This window comes from Aulonocara sp. 'chitande type north' Nkhata Bay, linkage group LG11 (assembly GCF_057382095.1).
Source record: "Aulonocara sp. 'chitande type north' Nkhata Bay isolate Kocher_YH1m ecotype deep benthic linkage group LG11, A_spYH_male_GT1.1, whole genome shotgun sequence".
NCBI lineage: Eukaryota > Metazoa > Chordata > Actinopteri > Cichliformes > Cichlidae > Aulonocara > Aulonocara sp. 'chitande type north' Nkhata Bay.
This window is the reverse complement of record NC_141354.1, coordinates 40,488,291-40,495,960: the sequence shown is the minus strand read 5'-3', so window position 1 is coordinate 40,495,960 and position 7,670 is coordinate 40,488,291. Positions and strand designations below refer to the sequence as shown.

The window sequence follows — 7,670 nt, the reverse complement described above, 5'->3', positions numbered from 1 at the left end:
GCGCAAACACACAAACACCCTGAGCGGTGCCTTGGACCACTGTGAGTAACATCAGACGTGTGCAGTTTAATTCTTCTGTTAAAGTATTTCTGTTAGAATACACTGGAACTTACGAATACCCCGTTTCATGAAAAATTCAAGTTATGAAGGCGCTGAACGGCGATATTTCTGCCCGTGTTACGGCAAAATGCCCGCGTAACGAAATCCGCTGGCTCTGATTGGCTGAGCCTCCAATGCCCACAATGTCTTCTGAATCACGTGACAACCCCTTGGCTTCCGTACTTGCGTTTCGCTGTTCCACTTGAACAATTTATTGTTGTTCTAGTTAGCAATTAGCCTACAGCCTATCGTTCAGCATCGCCTCACTCAGAACGCGCGATGGGTGCTTCGACCCTCGGGAACAAATCGGGGTTCCGCTGTAGCTCTAATTAAGTGCATTAGCCCACTTACAGTGAAAAGTACAAACATCTTGTCCATGACCTGTGCAGTATATTAACACCAAATTGGAAGTGAAAATTACTTAAACCCCAATTTTGAAAACAATATTTTTTCATGCTCTGACTTGTATAACGAGTCTGTGTGAAGCTCCTGCTGTGGTCTGGGAGACAGTCCTGGAACTCTTTGTCTGCAAAATACACTATTTAATTACCAATGTTGGGCAAGTTATTTTGAAAAAGTAATTAATTATAGTTACTAGTTAATTCTTCAAAAAAGAGTTTTGCAAACAACAAAGTTGCAGCTGTTTACCTAAAAATGCAGCCGAGGCAGTTTTTATAACCATTTCAAACTATTTACAGAACAATCAGGTGTTCTGCATCAAATATGAGTCACGCAAATTATTTGTGTCCACTACAAAGGAGAAAATCACAGCCTGATCCCTGCAGGCCTGACAGCAGCAGGTGTAGCACTGCTCCTGCTTCCACCTGCGTTTACACTTTAATCTGCCTTTGGTGGCTTTTTGGCAGAACTGCGACATTCAGCAGCCGCCTCATTGTTCTGACACACAAACTAAAACTATCCACAAAACAACACATTAACTACACACTCCAAACACGCTAAACGTCACAAATCTCTCACATCTAAAACCTCGCTCTCACCACCGTCACTCCTCAAATGAATTGTTACGTATTGATTTCAATTTGAATGAAGGTTGGATTGTTTGTGCGCGGAGACTGCGTCAGCAGGTTTTGCATGCGCGCAGCTCAGAGGAAACATTTGTGTTTTCTCTGTTGTCTTTGTTAATGCAGGGTCTTCACCTTACAATATGAGCGCCTCGAGGCAACATTTGTTGTGATTTTGCGCTATGTAAATAAAGCTGAATTGAATCGCGTGACGTTGACGTAGAAAAGAAAGAAATATGTGCAACAAAAAAAACCTGTTGCATAAATCAAACATGGCAAAAGCCGGAGTGACGAAATTAGAAGAACGATTGCAGCCTGTTGGCAACAAACTGACAGCAATCACATCCTGACTCCCACATGTCACAACCCGGTGTTTCAGCTAACAGGGCGAGCTGAGGATCCAGCAGACATTCCCAGGAAAGCATCATCAGCGTTCACAGTCTGATGATGGAAAGAGTCGAGGATGGTCCACGTATCACATGTAGGTTAAAAATAAGAGCACATCACACATGATAACAAACATGCACTTTTCAAGCTTTGTCCAATGAAAGATCAGAAAGCAGGTCAAACATCCAGGGTACCACAGATCCTTTCACAGACTGTTATACTGTGATGCTGATGTTCAGCGTGGTTTTTCACCAGAGCTCAACAGAAGCATTAAATCTGATGTTTACAGTGAAAAACAGCAGATTGGAGAGGGGGAGGTGAGAGGCACATCAGCAGCATTTTTCCACTGTTTGGTCATTTTGATGAAATGTTGCGACAAATAGGAAATTTCAATGTTTTCTATTAAGAGGTAAAAGAAAATGAGGTTCAGAGCTGATCGCAAAGAAATCAAACCCAGTGTGTCAGCCAGTGTCTTCATCAGCACTGCTGACCACACGTTTAAAGAAGTCGTCATTCAGTGGGCTCATTAAAACGTAAGGATGGCAGTTTGGGACAAAAACAGTCTGTGGGCTCCTGTTCCTGCTGGCAGGTAAGACGTGTTTAACATTTTTATGTGTCTTATTGTAGCTGCTTGTGTTTTCACATCAAACCTTTCTTCCTGGCTGCCCGACTTCTTTACGTTTCGGAAACTTTGTTTTAGAGCTTCACACACAGCAGTCTGTATTTTCTGTCTGTGAACTGAGTCACTGTGTTCGGATCTCAGCTCTGTGTTTGCTCTTCTTTAGGTGCTGTGGGTCAAACTGTGATCTATCCTCTCAGGTCTACCTGTGATGTCAGAGGATCCACTGCCACCCTCCGCTGCACCTTCACACCTCTGAAGTCTTTCAAAGTGAATCAAACAGAAGTTCCACCAAAGATCGTCAGAGTCCTCTGGTGTCAGAACCACCGGTACTGCTAACTAACACTCCGTCTGTGTGTGACAGTGACTCAGCAAACATCGATCCTCGTTATCAATATCTGGGAGACAAGAAGACAAACTTTACAGATCAGAGATGTTCAGCAGGGAGACAACGCAAGCTTTCGCTTCAGGATGGAAGCTGATCATCCTGAAGGACGTTTTACTAACCAGACAGGAGTGACTGTCAGAGTTGATGGTGAGAGAAAAATATCCTGGTTCTGACACAAATATTAATCTTTAATATTAACGACTGTTTATTAAAACTAATGAACTCTTTGATTTTAGATTCGTCTAAAATGAGAATAATCAGCTCCAGTGATGATAAAAAGTTGAGCAGAGGTGAAAACGTCACACTGCTCTGCACTTTCCACCAACTGGAGGTCACGTGGTTCAAAGATGGCCACGCCCTCTCAGACACTGGCCCCTCCCTCCTTCTCATCCTGACTGCAGAGGACTCTGGGAGCTACACCTGTGCTCTGAAGACCAACATGGAGACTGTCTCTGAGCCGCACAGCCTGCAGGTGGAGGCAGAGGCAGGTTGGTGTGATCAGTTTCTCTCAGATTGTCTTCTCCGTCAAACAGCTGCATGATGTTAAAAGTTTAGGTGGTTAAAAATGAGTCTAACACAAGTGCAGCCTGTTATTGATCCGTTTGCAATCAGGGAGTCTTAAATCAAGCCCACAAAGTTCTGTCAGTGTGTTTGGAGGCACCGTTTCAGCTTCCTTTTGCTTCTTGCTTTAGTTTCAGCTGTGAGAAAACACCCAGTCTGTTTTTATTCAAACACATGGATATATTCTTATTTCTGTGACAGCTTTGATGTTGGTTAAAATGATTCAGTGTTTCTTTGCATTGCTGCGACTCATTAACAGTGTTGGGACTAACGCGTTATTAAGTAACGTTACAGTAACTACGTTATTATTGTGGTAACGAGCACGGTAACTAGTTATTATGCCAAAATCAGGAACGCGTTACTCGTTACTGGGATTTAGATAGGCTCGTTACTCGTTACTTCGTGTGGTGGCATCGCGGAGCTTCCACAGATTCAGTAACATTAGCAAGTGGTGGAGGCCAGCAGGTGGAGGAGGGAAAGGGGAGGCAGGAGGAGAGACCCGAGGCGGCCCCCGGTCCGAGTGTCAGGTGAACTGAACTTCAGGTAAGAAGTTACGACCTGCAGTCTATCTGGGTCAGATATGAACCAAGTTTAGGTGGAGTTTATTTTCGTTATGCTGACTTTTTCGTACTGCGTAGTAGCTAGCATGACGGAGTTTCTATACAGCTGGGTGGTGCTATGTTACTGATGTTGAACTTTATTTTGTTCATAAGGTTAATTATTAGAGTGGGAAGTGGGAAACATCCCGTAAAAAACGGAATCGTCTCATATTCAGAGAAATTATTATATTATGTAATATTACGCGCTACAATGAAAAAGACACAAAGCTGGAGTTATTCTGTCTTTGCTGCACAGCTGCCTCTTCTTCTTTCATCCTCTCCCCTCCCTCTCCTTTTGCTCTTTGAGTCATGAAACTGATCGATCTGATGTTGGCTGGAGCCACAGCTGTAAAGCTGCTGGTCATGATGTCGGTTGGATGTGTGGTGAGAGGGAAACATGAAGATGAAACCAGCAGATGTCCTTACTGAATCATCAGAGCTGTGATGGAGAAACAGGTTTACCTTTTAGGTGACATGAATGAGTTGAAGTTATGAACTGTTTCTGTGTGTCCTTCATGGTCCACCATATCCCAGAATTCATAGCGCGGCCCAGCCAAATTTCAGTTTCCAACAATAGCGGCTGCTACTAAGTTTTAAAATTACTCTTATTAATCTTTCTGGGTCACAAAATAAACTTTTAGCATATTTCCAGGCGAGAAAGTAGCTGTGCAAACTTCAAATATCTGCTCGGTTTATCAAGACATCGCATATTTGCAAAAGTGCGCCGACGTTTTCGGAGACGTCTGTTACCCACCAGCTCGATAGCAAGCCGGGTGGTTCAATGGTCACTCCAGCCGGCGAGAGCAGCGGACTCCCGGCTTCATCGTTTTCAGACCCCCGCTCTGTCGCTACTCAGGTTAAACATGATATTGAAGTCACTCGGAGAACTTTCCTTTTTTCTGTGTTTTATTTGTTCCGGAGTAAATCGTTTGGCTGAGATCAAAGTTATTAGATTATTAGATTAAATAAAACTTTATTAATCCATCGGGTTGGTTCCTCCGGGATTTTCACACAGCTGAATAAACGTCAGCGGGTGTCGGAGTGGAGGATGCCATCCTGTACCTCCTACACAGAGCCCACTCACACCTGGATGGGGGAAAAGGCACGGTCAGGATCCTGTTTCTTGACTTTTCCAGTGCCTTTAATACCATCCGGCCCTGTATGCTTCAAGAAAAACTGAACAGGATGGAGGTGGACCCCTGCCTGGTGGCCTGGATCTCCGACTACCTCACCGACAGACCACAGTACGTCAGGCTGAAGGACATCACGTCTGACACTGTGGTCAGCAGCACAGGAGCACCACAGGGAACTGTGCTGTCCCCTCTTCTCTTCACCCTGTACACCTCTGACTTCTGCTACAACTCTGAATTATGCCACATTCAGAAGTTTGCAGATGACACAGCCATCATGGGGTGTATCTGGGATGATCAGGAAGAGGAGTACAGAAGTCTGGTGAGGAACTTTGTCGCATGGAGTCACACAAACCACCTGCAACTCAACACCTCAAAGACTAAGGAACTGGTTGTGGACTTCGGGAGGTCCAGAGAAGGTCCACTGCCGGTTCAGATAGAGGGGGAGGAGGTGGAGGTGGTCAACAAGTACAAGTACCTCGGGCTGTGGGTGGACAACAAACTGGACTGGTCATGCAACACAGAGCACCTGTATAAAAAAGCCCAAAGCCGACTGTACTTCCTCAGGAGGCTGAGGTCTTTTAACATCTGCAGGAAGCTCCTGAGGATGTTTTACCAGTCGGTGGTTGCTGGAGTACTTTTCTATGCTGTGGTGTGCTGGGGGAGCAGCACAGCAAAGAAGGACTCATCCAGGCTGGAGAAACTGATCAGGAAGGCTAGCTCTGTGGTCGGCATGAAGCTGGACACTCTGGTGACAGTGGCAGAGAAAAGGACATTAAAGAAACTGATGGACATTATGAACAATGCTGGGCATCCTCTGCACACGGCCATAAACAACCAGAAGAGTCTGTTCAGTGACAGGTTGCTTCTCCCCAAGACAAGAACCAACAGACTTAAAAACTCCTTTGTCCCACACGCCATCAGACTGTTTAACTCCTCTCTGGAGGGGAGAGGGAGGGGAGACAGGGGGACAAAGGAGGGGGGAACAACTAAGCTGTAGTGCCTCTGCACCTCACTGTACAATACCTTTGTGCAATACTTTTTGTAAATAGTCAACAGTGCAATAGACTCAATACTTGAAATGTGCAATTCACTTGTATTTTTATTTTTATTCCTATTTATTCTATTTATCCCCTTCGTATATTTTATTTATATTGTCTCTGTATTTATATATATATATATATATATATGTGTGTGTGTGTGTGTATTATATATATATATATATATATATAATACACACACACACACACACATATATATATATATATATGTGTGTGTGTGTGTGTGTATTATATATATATATATATATATATATAATATTCTGTAACTCTGTAACTTCTGTCGGTGCTGTGCTTTTTTGGAAATCGAATTTCCCAGAGGAACCCACCCGAGGGATTAATAAAGTTCTATCTAATCTAATCTAAAACAGAAAACTGATTAAACAGAAGTGTGAGACAGTCGAGAGTTTACTCCAGTGTCCTGTTATATTTTAGACAGCAAGGAGCAGACGGCCGAGTTTATTAAACTCCACCCACACAGCACTGACGCTAATCTGAAGGCTAGACCGTCCCATTTCACGGCCTCGCACTTCCGGCCTTCTCGGTCTTCGAAGGACCCGGCCCACGTAGACCGCGAAGGCCGGGTCCTCCGAAGGATGCGGCCGACGTTTTGGGACACAGCTTCTGTGTCTGAGCACATGTGACGGTGCAGAGCCGGGGAAGGCGGGGCTTGTTCCTTCCTAACCAGTAGGGGTGTTAAATAAACTCTTTGGGGTTTTATTTCATATTTATATTATTTATCTGTTATTATTGATTTACTTTAGCTCAACTCAGTGATTAACAGAATAATGAGGAATCACAATTAACAATAACAATGTTGTATTGCATTACTGAGTCGTGTAAACTCACTGGGTTACAACATCATTGTGTTCTCTAGTTCTTTGCAGGAACGTGAAACCAGGCTTCTACATGTCATTCAGCAAGTGGGAGAATATGGGTTGAACCTTTCTCCCCAAAAGTGCTCCTTTTCCCAAAGTTCAGTGCGATACTTGAGACACATTGTTTCTAGCAAAGTTGTAGAGACTGATCCCGAGAAGCTCAGAGCTCTCAGAACCTGGCCATGACCCCAGACACTCAGTGAGCTCAAGTCTTTTCTAGGCTTTGTAGGGTACTATCAACAGTTTGTGAAGGACTGACCAAAACTTGTCAAACCCCTGAATGATTTCACCAAAGGCTAACCACCACAGAGGAAGGGCAGAAAGGTAACACCTGGCCCTAGTGGGTATTGAACCCTAAAGTGCTGCTTTCCAACTGTTTTTGAAGTAATCATAGATTTAATTGGAAAGTAAATCTTAAATGAAATTAAATCTCTGCTCCAGCACAGCTGGATTTCATTTCATTGATTTGCACATCATTGCTGATCATGTGGTTTACATTTTCACAATAACTGCTGAATCCAACTGTTACATTTGCAGTTTTAACAAACAGTGAGGAACTATTACTAAATATATGTGTTGGATATGTTTAAAATGACATTTTGAATGAAAGATATCCGCTGGTGTGTGAGCAGTTGAGCTTTTCCGCCCTTTCCAGAATTATAATGGTTACAGCTTCACTCAGATATCACTGAGGCGGTGACGCAGCCATGCAAACACAGTGATCGCATGCAAAACTCTGCTTCACATTCAAATGAAGACACAAACCTGAGACCTGATGCAGCAGACGTGTTCAAGGTTTGATGCTGTGAGAAAAGCTTTATTACACTTACAGACTAAAACTGCAGAAGAAAGTCAGAGAGGATGAATACATGAGCAATGTTTACTGTTTATGACCTCAGTCTGGCTTCATGGTTTCACAGCTCACTCAC

The 7,670-nt window shown here is 43.7% G+C and overlaps 1 pseudogene; it reads left to right on the top strand.

Annotated features, from left to right (window-relative positions):
* Positions 1-1,277: 1,277 nt before the first annotated feature.
* LOC147319923 (uncharacterized) lies at positions 1,278-4,756 on the top strand (annotated as a pseudogene).
* Positions 4,757-7,670: the final 2,914 nt, after the last annotated feature.